The sequence below is a fragment of the Callithrix jacchus genome, chromosome 12, assembly GCF_049354715.1.
Source record: "Callithrix jacchus isolate 240 chromosome 12, calJac240_pri, whole genome shotgun sequence".
Classification (NCBI taxonomy): domain Eukaryota; kingdom Metazoa; phylum Chordata; class Mammalia; order Primates; family Cebidae; genus Callithrix; species Callithrix jacchus.
Window position 1 is genome coordinate 36220271 of NC_133513.1, and position 17899 is coordinate 36238169.

Consider the following 17899-nt stretch of genomic DNA (forward strand, 5'->3'; position numbering starts at 1 on the left):
TGGCATGCAGTGGTGTGGTGGAGAGCGATCCTCCTGCCTCAGCCTCTTGAGGAGCGGGGATCACAGGCCTGCACCACCACTCCCGGCTAATTTCATTCTTTTCCGCTTATTTTCATGTTTGTTTTGTAGGGATGGAGTCTTACTGTGTTGCCCAGGCTGGTCTCGAACCTCTGGGCTCAAGAGCACCTCCCTCCTTGGCCTCATCAGGTGCTGGGGATTCAGGTGTGAACCTTTGCGCCCGGCCCTATTAATTAATCTTAATTAAAATATTTAAAGGCCTCAGCATTTGGTGTGCTTGCTTCAGCAGCACATATACTAAAAGGACTCAGCATTTGGGGCCAGCTGGAGCTGGTGGGGAGGGAGCTGGGGAGGGAGCTAGGGGAGGGAGACACATGGGGGAGGGGAGGCGGACTGAGCCAAGAGGCTGGCATAAGGGACTCCTGAGTTCAGCTCCTAGTTTTGCCAAAGGTTAGCATGGGTGCCCCCGTATGTCTTAATCAGGAACTGCAGAGCCAGAAATACCATCCAGGCCTCTGCCCCAGGAAGCAGCCCCTGCCTCTGCCTGATGAAGAGAAAGACTCCCCCTAGACAGCTAGCTTTCTGCCTTCTAGTCACGTCTCTCAAGTAGGGGAAAAGAGAGGGGTCTTCTTGCTTTTCTTGTCTCACTGTGTTGCCCAGACTGGTCTCTAACTCCTGGTCTCAAGTGATCCTCCTGCCTCTAGCTCCCAAAGCACAGCAACTACAGGTGTGAGCTGCCACATCCAGCAGCTTCTTACTCTTTAAACAACACACGACATTCTCCTGGAGTTCCTGGAGGGGATTGTCTCTTTGAACTCAAAATCTTTCCAGGACACCTGATCAATCCATCAGGCTTTCTAGATTGGAGGCAGAAGAAACTGTAGCTTAGTGATCCCCTTTGCAAGAGCCCCCTCTGCAGCCCTTGAGTGAAGCGAAAGCATTTTCATCTGGTCTCACTCCCTTCCACAGCCAGCTCTTTCACTTCTAGAGCTGGGTTGGTTGTGATAACTTGGAGGAGGAGGAATTAGTCGGGATGCCTCACTTGCCCCAGCCCATCAACACTGGCCCAGGCTTGTGGCCAGATGCCTGGTTAACCAGCCCCAAAACAGCTTCTTTTCTCAGGAAAAGAATGATTATTGATCCTCTATACCTATTGCCCACGACAGTATCAGGCACACCTACAGGCCCTTGGGCATTTGTGTGGCATCATCAGCCTTATGCCTGGACCACCAAGTCAAACTTTCCCAGTAGCACTTCGTGGGAAACTCCAACTCCTAGTGTCAGAAGGCACCACGAGGCGCGGATGTCCTGGGCCTCCCAGCACAGGCAAGCCCAGCACAGACACAGAAACCCGACAATGAGCCAAGATCTCTCCCCTTGTCTTGACTTGAATTTCAGATTTATTAATGCTGAGCCCTCCTGGCCCCCAGTGGGACTCCCCTTGGCCTTACACAGGTAATGCCTATATCCTGGCCTTGGGTTTTCCTAGAAGCCAGACTCTGGGAAGAACGTGGAGTGGAGGAAAAAACAGGCAGAGGGAACCCCATGACATTGAGGGGCTCTGCCTGCTATATGGGACATCCTTTTGGAAGGATGGAGCTGGTGGGGAGGGAGCTGGGGAGGGAGCTAGGGAGGGAGACACATGGGGGAGTCTCCATATGTCTCTAATGTGGCATCAAATTAGAGATGCCCCTAATGTGGCATCAAAGCCAGGCAGTCAGGGTCTCCTGCTGTGCTAGAGGTTGGAAGCCAGGGCTGCAGCTTCCCATCTTACTCTTGGCTTGCAGGTCAGCTGTCTTCCCTCAGATGAGTCTAAGGTTCCAATTTCATAAGATGAGAAGGGCTGAGGTGATTCCCATTCTACCACTTTGCTGAGTCCAGAGCTGTGATGAAGTGAAGAGGGAGAACGCACAGGGCAGGACAGAGAAGTTGCTCAGGGACCTGGGAGTTTTCCTTGGCAGAAGTCAACTTGCCCCACCCCTGAGAAAACTCTGACCTTCTCTGCCAGGGAGGAAAGCAGGGACTGGGGAGGAGGGGACAGAGAGGGAACAGTCTGGTGCTCTGTGCTCTGGGAGAGAAGTCTAATGACTGCAGAGACCCACTTGCATCCATAATCCCAGCACTTTGGGAGACCAAGGCGGGCAGATCACGAGGTCAGGATGAGAACATCCTGGCCAACAAGGTAAAACCCATCTTTACTAAAAATACAAAAATTAGCTGGGTGTGGTGCACATCTGTAGTACCAGCTACTCAGGAGGCCAAGGCAGGGGAATTGCTTGAACCCAGGAGAAGGAGGTTGTAGTGAGTAGAGATTGCGCCATTGCACTCTAGCCTGGGCGACAGACCGAGACTCCATCTCGAAAAAAAAAAAAAAGAAGTATCTGTCAAGCCACAGCCTAAGCCAGTCCATGAATGCCTCTTACGGAGAACAGATTTATGGCAGGAAAGGTCAGCGTGATCTCTGCCCCACTGCCTGCTGCCTGGCCCTGACTGCTAATTAAGCCTCCCACCCTGTCCCCTTCACCAACTCCTCCTGTCCTAGTCGGGATGGGGTAGGATTAGTCAAAGGAGCCAAATCTCCTCAATCAACAGGGAACTCCAGTTGGGACCAGAAGCACTGGGGCCCAGTGGCTCCCCCATCTGCACTCCTGGTCTGAGGCAGATAGGGGGTCATAGGGGGACAGACTGGCAAAGTGTAGGCCTTGTGCATGGGATGGAGGCTGCCAGGAGAGAGCAGCCAAATTCTCCCACTGGCACACATGTATGGCCAGCCATGATCAGGTGGGACCTCCAAGATAATAATCAAACCACCTTCTCTTACCTCTGTGTTCCCCTTCACTTAGGGCATCTCGGAGTGAGATGGGCAGGGAGGGGTTGAGGGAGCCCCATCATAAACAAACCATATCTTTGTTTCAGGGGCAGGACCAGGTACATAATTTGCAGGACCCAGTGCGAACTGAAAATGTGGAGTCTGTTGTTCAAAAGTTGAGAATTTCAAGGCAGTGACAACAGAGCATGAAACCAAGTTCAGGTCCCCTATGAGTGTGGGGCTTTTGCCACTGCACATATGGCACCCCTATGAAGCCAGCCATGTGCAGGGGTTTTAATGAATATTCACTAAGCGCCCACTGCTCAGCTCTTCTGGCTCTGTAATATGGTCTGGCTCTGTGTCCACACCAAATGTCATTTAGAATTGAAATCCCCACGTGTTGGGGGAGGAAGCTTGTGGGAGGTGATTACATCATGGGAGTGGTTCTCACATGCTGTTCTCGTGGTAGTGAGTGAGTTCTCACAAAATCTGATGGTTTTATAAGGGGACTTTTCCCTCTTCGTTCTGCACTTCTCTCTTCTGCTGCCATGTGAAGAAGGAAGGATGTGTTTGCTGCCCCTTCCACCATGATTGTCAGTTTCCTGAGGCCTCCCCAGCCATGTGGAACTATGAATCAATTAAACTTCTTTTCTTTATAAGTTACCCAGTTTCAGGCATTTCTTCATAACAGTGTGAAAATGAACTAGTACACTCTGTGACCTCAAAGACTCCCTCTCAGTGACCTTGTTCTCAAATGTGTGAAGATGGATGCTCAAAGATCTCTCTGTAAACATGGAGCGTGGGCTGTCTCAAAACATAAGTGATTAACTTTTAATCTATAACTAAGGTCTGAGTCCTGAAGACCTTTCTCTGGAGCCTCAGTAAATTTAGTTAATCTAGATGGTTCCAGGTGCTGCGGATGATTACCCTTTTCTCCTGTGAAATCATGGAGGTTTGGGGAGTTCCTTTAGACCCCTTTATGAAGGTTTGTTTTCTTCTTTTTTCTTTCCTACAAGGACAAAGTGAATTCTGTGATGGTTTGTGTAACATTTTTTAGTTTATTGCCAAAAATTGAGACTCAAATTTGTAGATTACATTTTTTAATAAAACTATCTAGACAAAGATATGCAGGATATCATTTTCCAAATCTACATAGAGTTGATAGCAAATTTTTCTCTTTAACTTTCCTTGCGACAGGGTGGATTATCATTACAGAGAACATCCTTAAAATAGAGCACAGATCTTCCTACTGCCTACTGGGCTCTGGTCACATAGCACCCAGAGTTGTCCTTCAACTTCCACTTCTTGGCTCTTTTGCTCACCTTCTCTATTTCTAGAACGGCTTTGTCATTTCACATGTCTGTCTGGTAATATCCTACTCCTGTAAGAATCAGTGAGTTCTTGGTACCTATTGGTCTAAATTTGCCTCCTGTTTGAACCTTTTTTCAGTTTTCTAGGTAAGGTTGATTTATCTGTCTTCTATGTTTCCTTAACAATCTTTCCAAGCATACTACAGTAAAAAGAGAGCTGATTCATCATGTCCTGTCCGTTTCCCTCTGGAGCCGATGTGAGGGTTGCAGATGTGCCCCTGTATAAGATCTTCGGTCACTTATGTCAGTTTATCACAGTTCTCAGTATAATGGCACTTGTTCCCAGGTGCCATTAAACTGGACCTGAATAGTTGAAGGATTGAAAGTGTTCAGAATGCTTCAATAATTCATCCTAATTAGGGATACGGGGAAAGTTTGCATGAGAAAGAAGGTTGTTTTTTTTTTTTTTTTTGAGCTTTAAGGATAAGTTAAAATTCAGTAGGCAGAATGATAAAGCTTCATAATTTTTTATTTTAAATGTTCATTTTTTTACTATTTTAATACAATAATTTATTTTTTTAAGAAAAAGGCAAAATCCACTGTTTATTAGAAGTCAGATTTTATGATTTTTATACTCCTAGACCTGTTGCATGTCAAACCCACATAAAAACATCTATAAATCAAGCCACTAATTGCCCCCAGTATAATAATTCTACATATGGATGTAATGTTTGATTCTTCAGAACTTTAATAACTTGAAGGCCCTTTGATTGCTTTAAAATTAATTTTCATTGATTTGTTTATATTGTATCATTAAGCAAAAGTACAGAGTAAGCAATTAATGTGATTAATTCTTTCGTAATACAGTAAAGCACTGCCTCCCTAGACCAATTCTCTGGGATCCCTGGAAGACATCTGGAATCCAGAAAATCTTGACTCTTCTTTAGAAAGCCATGGAGAAACTGGAGGCAATTCTGTTGATTATTTGCCCTCTAGAGGCAATTTTGTAAATCGCCCTCCCTCACCTATCTATGACACAATTTCTCCAGTTACATGCAGAATGCTGTTAGGTATCTCCTGGCCAGACCTTTTATTTCATAGATGTGGAAAGTGAGGCCATGTAGGATGAGGTGATTGTTCAGAGTCCACACGACTAGTTAGTGCCCAGAGACTGGCGGGGACTTCTCTCTTGTTCTGGGGCCTTGAGTTCTTTCCCTCTTCTATAGTACATAAGGCCAGAGGTAACATAATCTGTGTACCACATTTGCATTTGGAGTGCACCTGTTTTGCATTCATTTAGTCTTGCTGAGATGGTTTGCTTTTTGACCTCCTCAGTCAGTTATCTTCTCACCTTTGTGAGTTGAGAGCTTTGTATATTAAGTCTGTAAAATTTTGCATCTTGGAAAGTGACATAATCTGCAGCAGACCCATGCTGTCTTCAGATGCATCTTAATTGTGATAGTGATAATGATTGAGAAGCTTCACATATTTTTCTGTGCTGTTACAGAATATGCCTTCTTAATTCAACTAGAGGTGGAGTAAAAGACAACAGAATATAATATTTTTGTTTCTTTGATTTAGGTAAAATACTTATTTGTTGACAAGACTAGGGCTCTTACATAGACTGCCATGAACTACAAGAAGTACAAGCCGGGTGCGGTGGCTCAAGCCTGTAATCCCAGCCCAGCACGAGGTCAAGAGATCGAGACCATCCTGGTCAACATGGTGAAATCCCGTCTCTACTAAAAATACAAAAAATTAGCTGGGCATGGTGGCACATGCCTGTAATCCCAGCTACTCAGGAGGCGGAGGCAGGAGAATTGCCTGAACCCAGGAGGCAGAGGTTCTGGTGAGGTGAGATCGCGCCATTGCACTCCAGCCTGGGTAACAAGAGCGAAACTCTGTCTCAAAAAAAAAAAAGAAGTACGGCATTGCCAGAGTAACCTGTGGTAAGTGTGTTTATCACTTACTGAACACTTTACTTGCATTCTTTCAACAAAATGAGTTTATCTTTAGCTACTTAGTCAAATTATCTTGATTTTCTGATGTTTTGAAAAGATATTTATAATAGATTTAGGTATTTCATTAATATTGAATGTATTTAAAACTAATGGGTCCCAAAGGAAATAGGTCCCAAAGGAAACTGAACAGTTAAAAACATGGTTTATTTCTGCAAATATTAACTTAGTGAGAAATCCCAGGGAAACTGCACATTTGTATATTCTATCTAACAATTATGATTATTTTTAGAGTGTGTTTTGATCAGACTGTCTTTTGATCACAGTTTTGTGACCACTGTTTTCCCTCTCTCTGGCTGTCATTTCCCAGAATTGACAAGGAAGTCATCCTCAGGTGATTTCTGCTAAATAAATCCTAGCACTTTTTGACACTTTAGAAAAGGTTTGGAATAATTTTATATTAGCATTTCTCACCTGCATATTTTTACATGTAGATACGAGTTGCATATACATTACTTTGAGAGAGAACCACGATAAAATTTTAAGAAACATGGTTTTAGAAGTCCAGTGGTGGTATAAGACTTCACAAAACACAGACTGCTCTTGATTCAGTACTTCCTTCTTACTCCTCGGATACAGCCAACTTCAACATTTTTTACTTTAAAAAAGGTATTTTTATATTTAAAAATAATGTTTGTATGACCTGTCTCTCCCCCATCCTGCCCCACTCTTCCTTTACCTGCTTCAGAAGCATTTAAAATTTTCTGCATCTCCTTAGCATATACCATTCCGATCATGAATCGTAGGGTAGGCTTTTCCTTTAATTTGTGCTTTTAATGAACCATTTGTGGTACATGTCTGTTTTTCTCGTTAATTCTTGGGAATGTCTTTGTATGGTTTCTGTAATAATTTTCTTCCCCTTCAGCTTTCCTGTTTCTTCTGGATCTCTTGTTAGATATTGAACCTCATGAGTTGATCTTTTAATTTTTATCATCTCCCTCTTTCATTTTTTAAAAAATTTTGTGTTTCATTTTCTGGTATCTAACTCACCTTGATTTTTTATCTTTCTGGTGACATTTTCATATGCTCTCACTTTCAAGTTGTCAAAACCATTCTCCTGACCTTGCTTTTGCATTTCGTTTTCTCTGCCCTCCTCTTTGATTCTCCCCATTGCCGCCTGGTATTTCGGTTTCTAAATTTCATTTTATAGGCTTTCTTCAAAGGCCTGGTGATCATTTGCTGTGTGCTTATGTATTTTTTATTTTTTCATTGGGCGAAATACATGTAACATAAAATGGATCATATTAGCTATAAGTGTACAGTTGGTTGCTTTAACGATATTCATAATGTTTTGCAGTGATTCCCACCATTCATTTATAGAACTTTTTCATGTGAATCTCTGTACCTGTTAAACAGTAATTCCTATTTCCTGTCTTCCTCCAGTCCCTGTTAACTACCACTCTACTTTCTGCCTCTGTGACTTTGCCTATCTTAGGTACCTCATATAAATGGAATCATACGGTATTTATCTTTTTATGTTCAGCTTATTTCCCTTAGCATAATATATTCAAGGTTTCATTGTTCATCGACATTGTGGAACATGTCAGAATCTCCTTCCTTTAAAAAGGAATAATATTCAGATGGGTGGCTCACGCCTGTAATCCCAGCACTTTGGGAAGCCAAGGTGGGCAGATCACGAGGTCAAGAGATCGAGGCCATCCTTACCACCATGGTGAAACCCCCGTCTCTGCTAAAAAATACAAAAATTAGCTGAGCCTGGTGGTGTGCGCTTGTAGTCCAGTCCCAGCTACTAGGGAGGCTGAGGAGGAAGAATCACTTGAACCGGGAGGCAGAGGTTGCAGTGAGCCAAGATTGCGCCACTGCACTCCAGCCTGGTGTCAGAGAGAGACACTGTCTCAAAAAAAATTAAAAAGGAATAATATTCAAGTAATATTCCATTGCATGCATATATCATATTTGTTTATCCATTCATCTACTGGTGGGCATTCGTGTTGCTTCCACCTTCTGGCTACTGTGAATAATGCTGCTGTGAACATTGCTATACAGGTATATTTTTGGGTCACTGCATTTAATTCTTGAGGCTATATGCCTCAAAATGGAATTACTGGGTCATATAGTAATTCCATGTTCAAATTTTTAAGGAACCATCGTGCTGTTCTCTAGAGCAGTCCACCACTCTACACCATTATTAGTATTGCACATGGGTTTCATATCCTCCATATCCTTGTCAACACTTGTTATTTTCCATCTTTTGTTTGTTTGCATTATGATAGCCAGTTTAATGGGTGTGAAGTTGTACCTCACTGTGGTCTTGCTTTCCATTTCCCGTATGACTTGGGATATTGTTTGCACATACTTTAAGGTTTATACACTAACAAAGCTGATTACTAGGGCTGTGTGTGTAGAGGGAACTGTGTGGCTGCTGAGTGGCTTCCCTGTGGGATGATCAGCCAGAACCCACTATTGTATTAAGGGGATCCCCAGATGTCAGTGTCTATGGGTCTTTTTTAGTTTTTATGGGTACATAGTAGGTACATATATTTATAGGTACATGAGATGTTTTGATACAAACATATAATGCATAGTAATCACATCAGGGTAAATGGGATATCCATCATCTCAAACATTTATCATTTCTCTGTATTATAAGTAATTCAGACATGCTCATTATTTAAAAATGTACAAAAAACTATTGCTGACTGTAGTTACCCTATCATGCTATCAAATAATAGATTATTCATTGTAACTATATATTGTACCTATTAACTGTCCCCAGTTTCCCCTGACTACACTTTCCAGCTAACAACCATTCCCAGAGTAACCATTCTATTCTATCTTCATGAGTTTGTTTTAATGTTTAGCTCCCCAAAATGAGTGTGAATGTGCAAAGTTTATCTTCCCGTGGCTGGCTTATTTTACTTAAAATAATGTCTTCCAGCACCATTCTATGATGTCACTAATGACAGAATCTCATTCTTTGTTATGACTGAATAGTACTCCATTGTATATATGCACATTTTCTTTATCTATTCATCTGTTGATGGACACTTAGGTTGCTTCCACATCTTGGATATCATGAATAGTAATGTAATAAACATAGGAGTGCAGCTATCTCTTCGATAGATTGATTTTCTTTTTTGTGTATATATCTAGCAATGAGATTGCTGGATCACAGGGTAGCTCTATTTTTAGTGTTTTGAGGAAACTCCAAATTGTTCTCCATAGTGGTTGCACTAATTTACATCCCCACCAACAGTATGCAAGGGTTCCCTTTTTTCCATATCCTCACCAGCATTTGTTATCACCTGTCTTTTGAATGAAAGCCATTTTAACTGGGGTAAGATGATGTCTCCTCATAGTTCTGATTTTCATTTCTCTGATAATCAGTGATGTTGATCACCTTTTCCTAAGTCTGTTAGCCTTTTGTATTTCTTTTTTTTTTGAGAAATGTCTATTAAGATCTTTTGCCCATTTTAAAATCAGATTAGATTTTTCTCTATACAGTTGTTTGAGCTTTTTATATATTCTGGTTATTAATTCCTTGTCACATGGGGAGTTTGCAAATATGTTTCCCCATTTTGTGGATTTCCTCTTTCTTGTCACTTTTGCTGTACAGAAGCTATTTAACTTAATGGGATCCCATTTGTCCATTTTTGCTTTGGTTGCCTGTGCTTGTGGGACATTGCTTAAGAAATATTTTCCCAGTCTAATGTCCTGGAGAATTTCTCCAATGTTTTCTTGTAGTAGTTTCATAGTTTGTTACCTTAAAGATTTAAGTCTTTAGTCTATTTTGGTTTGATTTTTATATACAATGAGAGATAGTGGTCTTGTTTCATTCCTCTGCCTATGGATATCCTGTTTTTACAGCACTATTTATTGAAGAGACTGTCCTTTCTCCAATTTACATTCTTGGCACCTTTGTTGAAAATGAACTCACTGTAGATGGATGAGTTTCTTTCAGATTCTTTTTTGTGTTTCATTGGTCTATGTGTCTGCTTTAATGCCAGTAGCATGTTGTTTGGGTTACTATAGGTCTATAGTATAATTTGAAGTCAAGTAATCTGATCCTTTCAGTTTTATTCTTTATGCTCAGGATGGATTTGGCTATTCTGGATCTTTTGTGGTTCTATATAGATTTTACAATGATTCTTTCTATTTTTGTGAAGAAAGTTATTGATGTTTTGACAGGGGTTGCATTTAACCTGTAGCTTTCTTTGAGTTATATTGACATTTCAACAATTTTGATTCCTCCAGTCCATGAAGGCAGAATATCTTTCAAATTTTGGTGCCTTCTTCAATTTCTTCCATCAGTGTTTTACAGTGTTCATTGTAGCAGTCATTCACTTCTTTGGTTAGGTTTATTCTTTATTTTATTTGTAGCTATTAAATGGGATTGTTTTCTTATTTTTTTTTAAATGTTTGATGTTCACATAAAAAATGCTACTGATTTTTAAAATGTGGATTATGTATTCTGCAACTTTCTTGAATTTGTTTATCAGTTCTAATAGTTTTTAGGAGTCCTTAGGTGTTTCCAATTATAAGAGATTGTCTGCAAATAATTATTATTTGACTTCTTTTCAATTTGAATACCTTTTGTTTCCTTCTCTTGTCTGATTGCTCTAGCTACAACTTCCAGTACTATATTGAATTAGCAGTGGGGAAAGTGGGCACGTCTTGTTCCAGATCTTAGAGGAAAGGCTTTCAGCATTTTTCCCATTTGATAAGCGACTACTTGTGGTTGTGTCTTATATGGCTTTTATTGTGTTGAGGTTTGTTTTTTCTGTATCTTGTTTTTTAAGGGTTTTACAATAAAATGTTGAATTTTATCAAATGCTTTTACAGCATCAGTTGACACAATTATATAATTTTTGTCCTTTATTCTGTTGATATGATGATCACATTGATTTGCATATGTTGAACCATCCTTCCATTCCTGGGATAAATCCCACTTGGTCATTATGAATACTTTTTTAATATGTTGTGGAATTTGTTTTGCTTGTAAATTTTCTTGATGATTTTTGCATCAATTATTTTTTTTAGGGATATTGATGTGTAGTTTTTTTTGTTAGTGTGTCTTTGGTTTAAGTATCAGCCATTGAAATACTCCTCCCTTCTCTACTTTTTGGAATAGTTTGATTAGTTTTTCTGTAAACATTTGGTAAAATACATCACTGGGTCAGTCGTGGTGGCTCACGCTTGTAATCCCAGCACTTTGGGAGGCTGAGATGGACAGATTACAAGGCCAAGAAATTGAGAGCATCCTGGCCAACATGGAGAAACCTTGTCTCTACTAAAAATACAAAAATTAGCGTGGTGATCCTTGCCTGTAATCCCAGCTACTTGGGAGACTGAGGCAGGAAAATTGCTTGAATCTGGGAAGCAGAGGTTGCAGTGAGCTGTACAGATTGCACCACTGTACTCCAGTCTGGCTACAGAGAGAGACTCTGTCTAAAAAAAAAAGAAAGAAAAAGAAAACAACACACATATCAGTGAAGCTATTGCTTCTAGGATTTTCTTTGTTGGTTCTTTTTATTAAGGCTTTGATCTCATTATTTGTTATTGGTCTGTCCAAAATTTGAATTTCTTTATGATTTAATCTTGGTAGATTATGAATATCTAGGAATTTATCTATTTTAGGTTTTTGTAAGTCTTTTAGGTGAGCTGGTCAACTTTATTCTCATAAAAATAACTTAGTTTTCTGCCAAGGGCTATACATTTGACTGCAAGTGTTATGGAAGCTGAATGAAAGCAGAGAGTTGATGATTGTGCTTGTCAGTATACATAGAACTCACTTTAAACCCTGTTTGAGGAGGATATTGCAGTCTATCCACATGTGTGCCTATACATCCAGTATCCCTGGGCTCAGGGGTATGGTGGTTTAATTTCTCTAAAAGATAAACCTTCTGTTTCTTTCTGATAGTGGAAGGTTTAGTTGTCTGGCTGTATAGGATGAAGGAGGGTTCTTGAAATTGGAGTGCTCCTCAATGGACCAGCAACTTGATCTTTTGTTTTTCATAGCAAAATTTCTATATCATCTCATGTTATTTTCAAAATCATTTTCCTACTCTTGCCCTTGCATTGGCAGCCCAGTCCTCCATGTTCCCTGTACCTCACAGTTACCTCATGTGCTTTACAGGTACCTTGTGCTGTCATTTCTTCAGCTTTTACAGGGTTCTGTTAGGAGAACAGAAGCAAGAAGAAGGTAATCTAAGTAAACCTGTGTCTATTAAATAAATCAAAAACTGATAATCTAAAACAGAAAGCACCTGGCCCAGATAGTTTCACTGGTGAATTTCACCATTTAAGGACGAGATGGCACCAATTTTCTGCAATCTCTTTCAGAAAATCAAAGTAGAAGGAATACTCCCTAACTCATTCTACAAGGCTAGGATAACCCTAATGCCAAAACCAGATAACAACATTACAAGAAAGGAAAACCACAGAATAATATCTCTTATAAACAGAGAAGCAAAATTCTCAACAAAAATATTGGCAAATTGAATGAAATATTGTATAAAAAATTATACATCACAACAAGATAGATTAATTCCAGGTATGTGAAGCTAGTTCAACATTTGAAAATCATTTAATGTAATCCATCATATCAAAGATGAAAAATCATGTGGTCATAACAATAAATGCAGAAAAAGAATGTGATATCCAACACCCATTCATGATGAACACTCTCAGCAAACTTGGAATGGGGGGAATTTCCTTAACTTGATGAAAACAGCTACAAAAACAACCCTGCAGCTAAAATAATACTTCATGGTGAGAAGCTAGATGCTTTTCCCTTAAGATTTAAAACAAGGCAAGTGTGTCACCCTTACCACTCCTATTTAATATCATACTGGAAGTTAGAATGTGATAAGAAAAGAAAAGGTGAGAAAGAACAATATAGATGAAAAAGGAACAAATAAAACTGTCTTTGCTCACAGGTGACATGATTGTCTATGCAGAAAATCTCAAAGAATCAACAAAAAACCTCCTGGAACTAAGTAATATAGCAAGGTTGCAGCATATAAAATGTATTAGCCCATTATTGTATTGCTATAAATAACTACCTGAGACTGAATCATTTATAAAGAAGAGAGATTTAATTGGCTTACACTTCTGCACGCTATACAGAAAGCATGGCTGAGGAGGCCACAGGAAACTTACAATCATGGCAGAAGGTGAAGAGAAAGGAGGCACATCTTACATGGCCAGAGTTAGAAGAAGAGAGAGTAAAGGAGGAGGTGCTACACACTTTTAAACAACCAAATCTGGTGAGAATTCACTGTCATGAGAACAGCAAGGGGGATGTCAACCCCCATGATCCAATCACCTTCCCCCCGGCCCTTTCATTAACACTAGGGATTACAATTCCACAGAACTTTGAGCAGGGACACAAATTGAAACCATATCATTTTGCCCCAGCCCCTCCCAAGTCTCATGCCCTTCTCTCATTGCAAAATGCAATCCTCCCTTCTCAACAGTCCCCCAAGTCTTAATTCACATCAGCATTGACTCAAAAGTCCATAGACCAAAGTTTCATCTGAGATAAAACATGTCCTTTCTATCTATGTATGAGACTGTAAAATCAAAAGCAAGTTAGTTATTTCCAAGATACAGTGGGGGCACACCCATTCCAAGAGGGAGAAATCAGCTGAAACAAAGGGTCTACAGGCCCTATACAAGTCTGAAGCCCAGTAGGGCAGTCATTGAATCTTTTTTTCTTAATTGCATTTTAGGTTTTGGGGTACATGTGAAGAACATGCAAGATGGTTGCACAGGTGCATACATGGCAATGTGGTTTGCTGCCTTCCTCCCTGTCACCTATATCTCACATTTCTCCCTATGTTATCCTTTCCCAACTCCCTACCCCCTGCTGTCCCAAATATTGAAGCTCCAATATAATATTTGACTCCATGTTTCACATTCAGGCCACACTGGCCTGGCATTAAGTGCCTGCAACTTTTCAGGTACACAGTGCAACCTGTCAGTGGATCTACCATTCTGGGGCCTGGAGGACAGTGGCCCTCTTCTCGCAACTCCCTAGGCAGTGCCCCAGTGAGGCCTCTGTGTGAGGCTCCAACCCCACATTTCCCCTTCCTATTACCCTAGTAGAGGTTCTCCATAAGGGCACCACTCATGCAGCAGACTTCTGCCTGGACATCCAGGCATTTCCATACATCCTCTAAAATCTAGGCAAAGGCTCCCAAGCCTCAACTGTTGCCTTCTGCACACCCACAAGCTTAACCCCTGCCTTATGACTTGCACCCTTGGGAGCAGTGGCTTGATGTGTATCTGGGGCCCTTTTAGCTACAGCTGGAGTGGCTGGAATACAGGGAGCAGTCTCCCAATTGCACAGGGCAGTGGGACCCTGGAGGCACATCTTACATGCCTGGAGCAGGAGGAAGAGAGAGCAAAAAGGGGAGGTGCTACATACTTTTAAACAATCAGATCTGGTGAGAACTATCACAATAATGGCAAGGGAGAAATCTTCCCACATGATCCAATTACCTCCCCCCAGGCACCTCCTCCAATACTGGGGATTACAATTAGACATAAGTTTTGAGTGGGGACACAAATTCAAACCATAGCATAAGGTTAATGTTAAAAGTCAATTGCTTTCCTATATACTAGCAATGAAGAAAATTGAAGCTTGAAATTTAAAATACAGTGCTATTTACATGAGTACCACAAAAATGAAATATGTAGGCATAAAGTAAACAAAATATGTACAAGATCTATATGAGGAAAACTTCAAAACTTTGATGAAAGAAATGAAACAGAGTCATCTGCCCTGCAGCTGCTGCCAACACCACAGCCACTGCCACCCCTTTCAGACTGTGGATGGGAGGATGGGGTTGATGGCCACTGACAATGGGGACAGGCTGGGAGTCCCAGCGGGCTCAGGCATTTCAGATTCCTAGCATCGTGCCGAGCTGTGTCAGAGAAAGCTGCTCATGAACGCAGAACAGCACATCAACCGGATCACGGCCTTTGACAGGCCCGGGAGAAGAAAGTAAAACAAAATCAAAGCAGCAGGACAGTGATAAACTGAACTCCCTCAGCTTTCCTTCAGTGTCAAAGCGAGTAGTGCTGGGTGATTTGGTCAGTACAGGAACAACTGGTCAGCAGGGTGGTTTGGCTAAGCTAAAGGGGACCCAGCTGGGAGACAAATTGGACTCTTTCATTAAACCATCTGAGTACAGTAATAATGATGTCAACCTTGAGCTCCAGCAGTGGAACTGAGGGGACCTGACAGTGGACATGTTCCAGAGGGGTTCTCGCCATGGACTAGAGCAGTACCTTTCCAGATTCGAAGAAGCAATGAAGCTGAGGAAACAGCTGATTTGTGAAAAACCCAATCTCTACTAAACCCTATCTCTACTAAAAATTCAAAAATTAGCTGGGTGTGGTGGCAGGTGCCTGTAATCCCAGCTACTTGGGAGGCTGAAGCAGGAGAATTGCTAGAACTCTGGGGGTGGAGGTTGTAGTAAGCTAAGATTGCCCACTGCACTCCAGCCTGGGCAACAGAGCGAGACTCTTGTCTCAAAAAAAGAAAAAAAAAAAAAGGGAGAGAACTGCATTGGTCCAAGCCACCCAGAGAACTGTCTTGCAAGCAGCATTAAGCTGATTTCTATTATATCCAAGGAGTGGCTCTTACTGGCTCTTGTGTCATACAGAAGGATTTGGCGAGCCACAGTTATGAGCAAAATCCATGTCTTCAAGATGAACCAGATGGGTACCATGTTCATAGAAGCCAGGATCCTGGAAACCAGGAACCTGTAGACATCTTATTGATGACAGTGGTGGCCTATCTGGAGTGGCTGCTGCCATCACACTGGCTGCAGCAGGGAGGTGCAGCTAGCGGGATCTGGAGACAAGTGGAAGCCCTGCTTATTTAGTGTTGGTGGGGCAGGAGCTCCCTGGGTGTAGGTAGCCACAGCTGCCCAAGTCTTGGCTATGGACCTGAGCCTCTTGCTCTATGGAGCAGGCAGGAGCCCTACCCACTCTGGACACAGCCGCAGCTGCCCAAGCTGTGGCTGCAGATCCAGGCATCTTTGCCCCCTTGGGGGCCAGGGAAGGCCCCCCTCACACATTTGAAAATGCTTGCTCCTAGTGCCCAGCTTCACCCTGCTGTTTATGCTCTCTCTGATCTTGGAGCGAAGTCTATCTAAGCCTGGGTGCTGTCACAGCCCAGCTGGGTGTGTACATGATTGGGGAAGTGCTGACATGCCAGCTCCCTGCAGCCGCAGGGCCCTCCAGACTTTGGGCCCTGATAAGCATAGGAGGGAAGCCGATGAGAACCTGAGGGCAGCTTGGCACTGGCCTGCAGGCACCCGTTGGCATCTACAGCCTCAGTCTTATTTTGTTTATTTTTCTTTGAAATAGTGTCTCGCTCTCCCGCCCAGGCTGGAGTGCAGTGGCTCAATCTCAGCTCACTGCAACCTCTGCCTCCTGGGCTCAAGCCATCCTCTCACCTTAGCCTCCAGAGTAGCTGGGACTACAGGTGCCATCCACGACGCCCGCTAATTTCCCCCTCCCCCCTGTCCCTCGACCGCGAGAAGGGGTCTCCCTATGTTGCCCAGGCTGGTCTTGAACTCCTGGGCTCAAGCGATCCTCCTGCTTCAGTCTCCAAAAGTGCTGGGATTACAAGCGTGACCCACTGCGCCCGGCCAAAAGAGGGCTTTAGGGCACCCCGGAACTCGAGATGTTCCTCATCTGTCATCTTTAAAGAGGAGGAAGTGTCAACAGATTTACAAGGAAAAAACAAGCCCATTCAAAAGTGGGCAAAGGATATGAACAGACGCTATGAAAAAAAGACATACATGAGGCCAACAAACATGAAAAAATGCTCATCATCACTGGTCATTAGAGAAATGCAAATCAAAACTACAGTGAGATACCCTCTCACGCCAGTTAGAATGGTGATCATTAAAAAATCTGGAGACAACAGATGCTGGAGAGGATGTGGAGAAATAGGAACAATTTTACACTGCTGGTGGGAGTGTAAATTAGTTCAACCATTGTGGAAGACAGTGTGGCGATTCCTCAAGGACCTAGAGATAGAAATTCCATTTGACCCAGCAATCCCATTACTGGGTATATATCCAAAGGATTATAAATCATTCTACTATAAGGACACACGCACACGAATGTTTATTGCAGCACTGTTTACAATAGCAAAGACCTGGAACCAACCCAAATGCCCATCGATGATAGACTGGACAGGGAAAATGTGGCACATATACACCATGGAATATTATGCAGCCATCAAAAACGATGAGTTCGAGTCCTTTGTAGGGACACGGATGAAACTGGAGACCATCATTCTCAGCAAACTGACACAAGAACAGAAAATGAAATACCGCATGTTCTCACTCATAGGCTGGTGTTGAACAATGAGAACACATGGAGGAGAGCGCTACACACTGGGGTCTGTTGGGGGGAATAGCGGAGGGACAGCGGGGGGTGGGGAGTTGGGGAGAGAGAGCATGGGGAGAAATGCCAGATACAGGTGAAGGGGAGGAAGGCAGCACATCACACTGCCACGTGTGTACCTATGCAACTATCTTGCATGTTCTTCACATGTACCCCAAAACCTAAAATGCAATAAAAAAATACATGATATGGCAAATCATAAAAAAAAAAACAAAAAAAAAAAACGGGGAGGAAGTGGACTCCCAATCGAGCGATAGGTAGTCCATTCCTCCCCGGCACGGTGATCCCGCGGGGCGGCCAGGACCAAATGTGTCTCCTTCCAGCTTTTGTAACACACCAAGTAACCTGCG

The 17899-nt window shown here is 42.3% G+C and overlaps 1 protein-coding gene and 1 pseudogene across 1 annotated transcript in view; both read left to right on the top strand.

The window, feature by feature from the left end:
* Positions 1 to 17899, top strand: part of LOC100405404 (ribosome biogenesis protein BMS1 homolog) — an 83680-nt gene that overhangs the window by 33296 nt on the left and 32485 nt on the right. Inside the window, exon 2 of the transcript XR_008475233.2 lies at positions 5719 to 6086. The gene's annotated coding sequence lies outside the window, so the exon portion shown is untranslated. The remainder of the gene's footprint in view (positions 1 to 5718; positions 6087 to 17899) is intronic.
* LOC128929189 (guided entry of tail-anchored proteins factor CAMLG pseudogene) lies at positions 10977 to 17539 on the top strand (annotated as a pseudogene).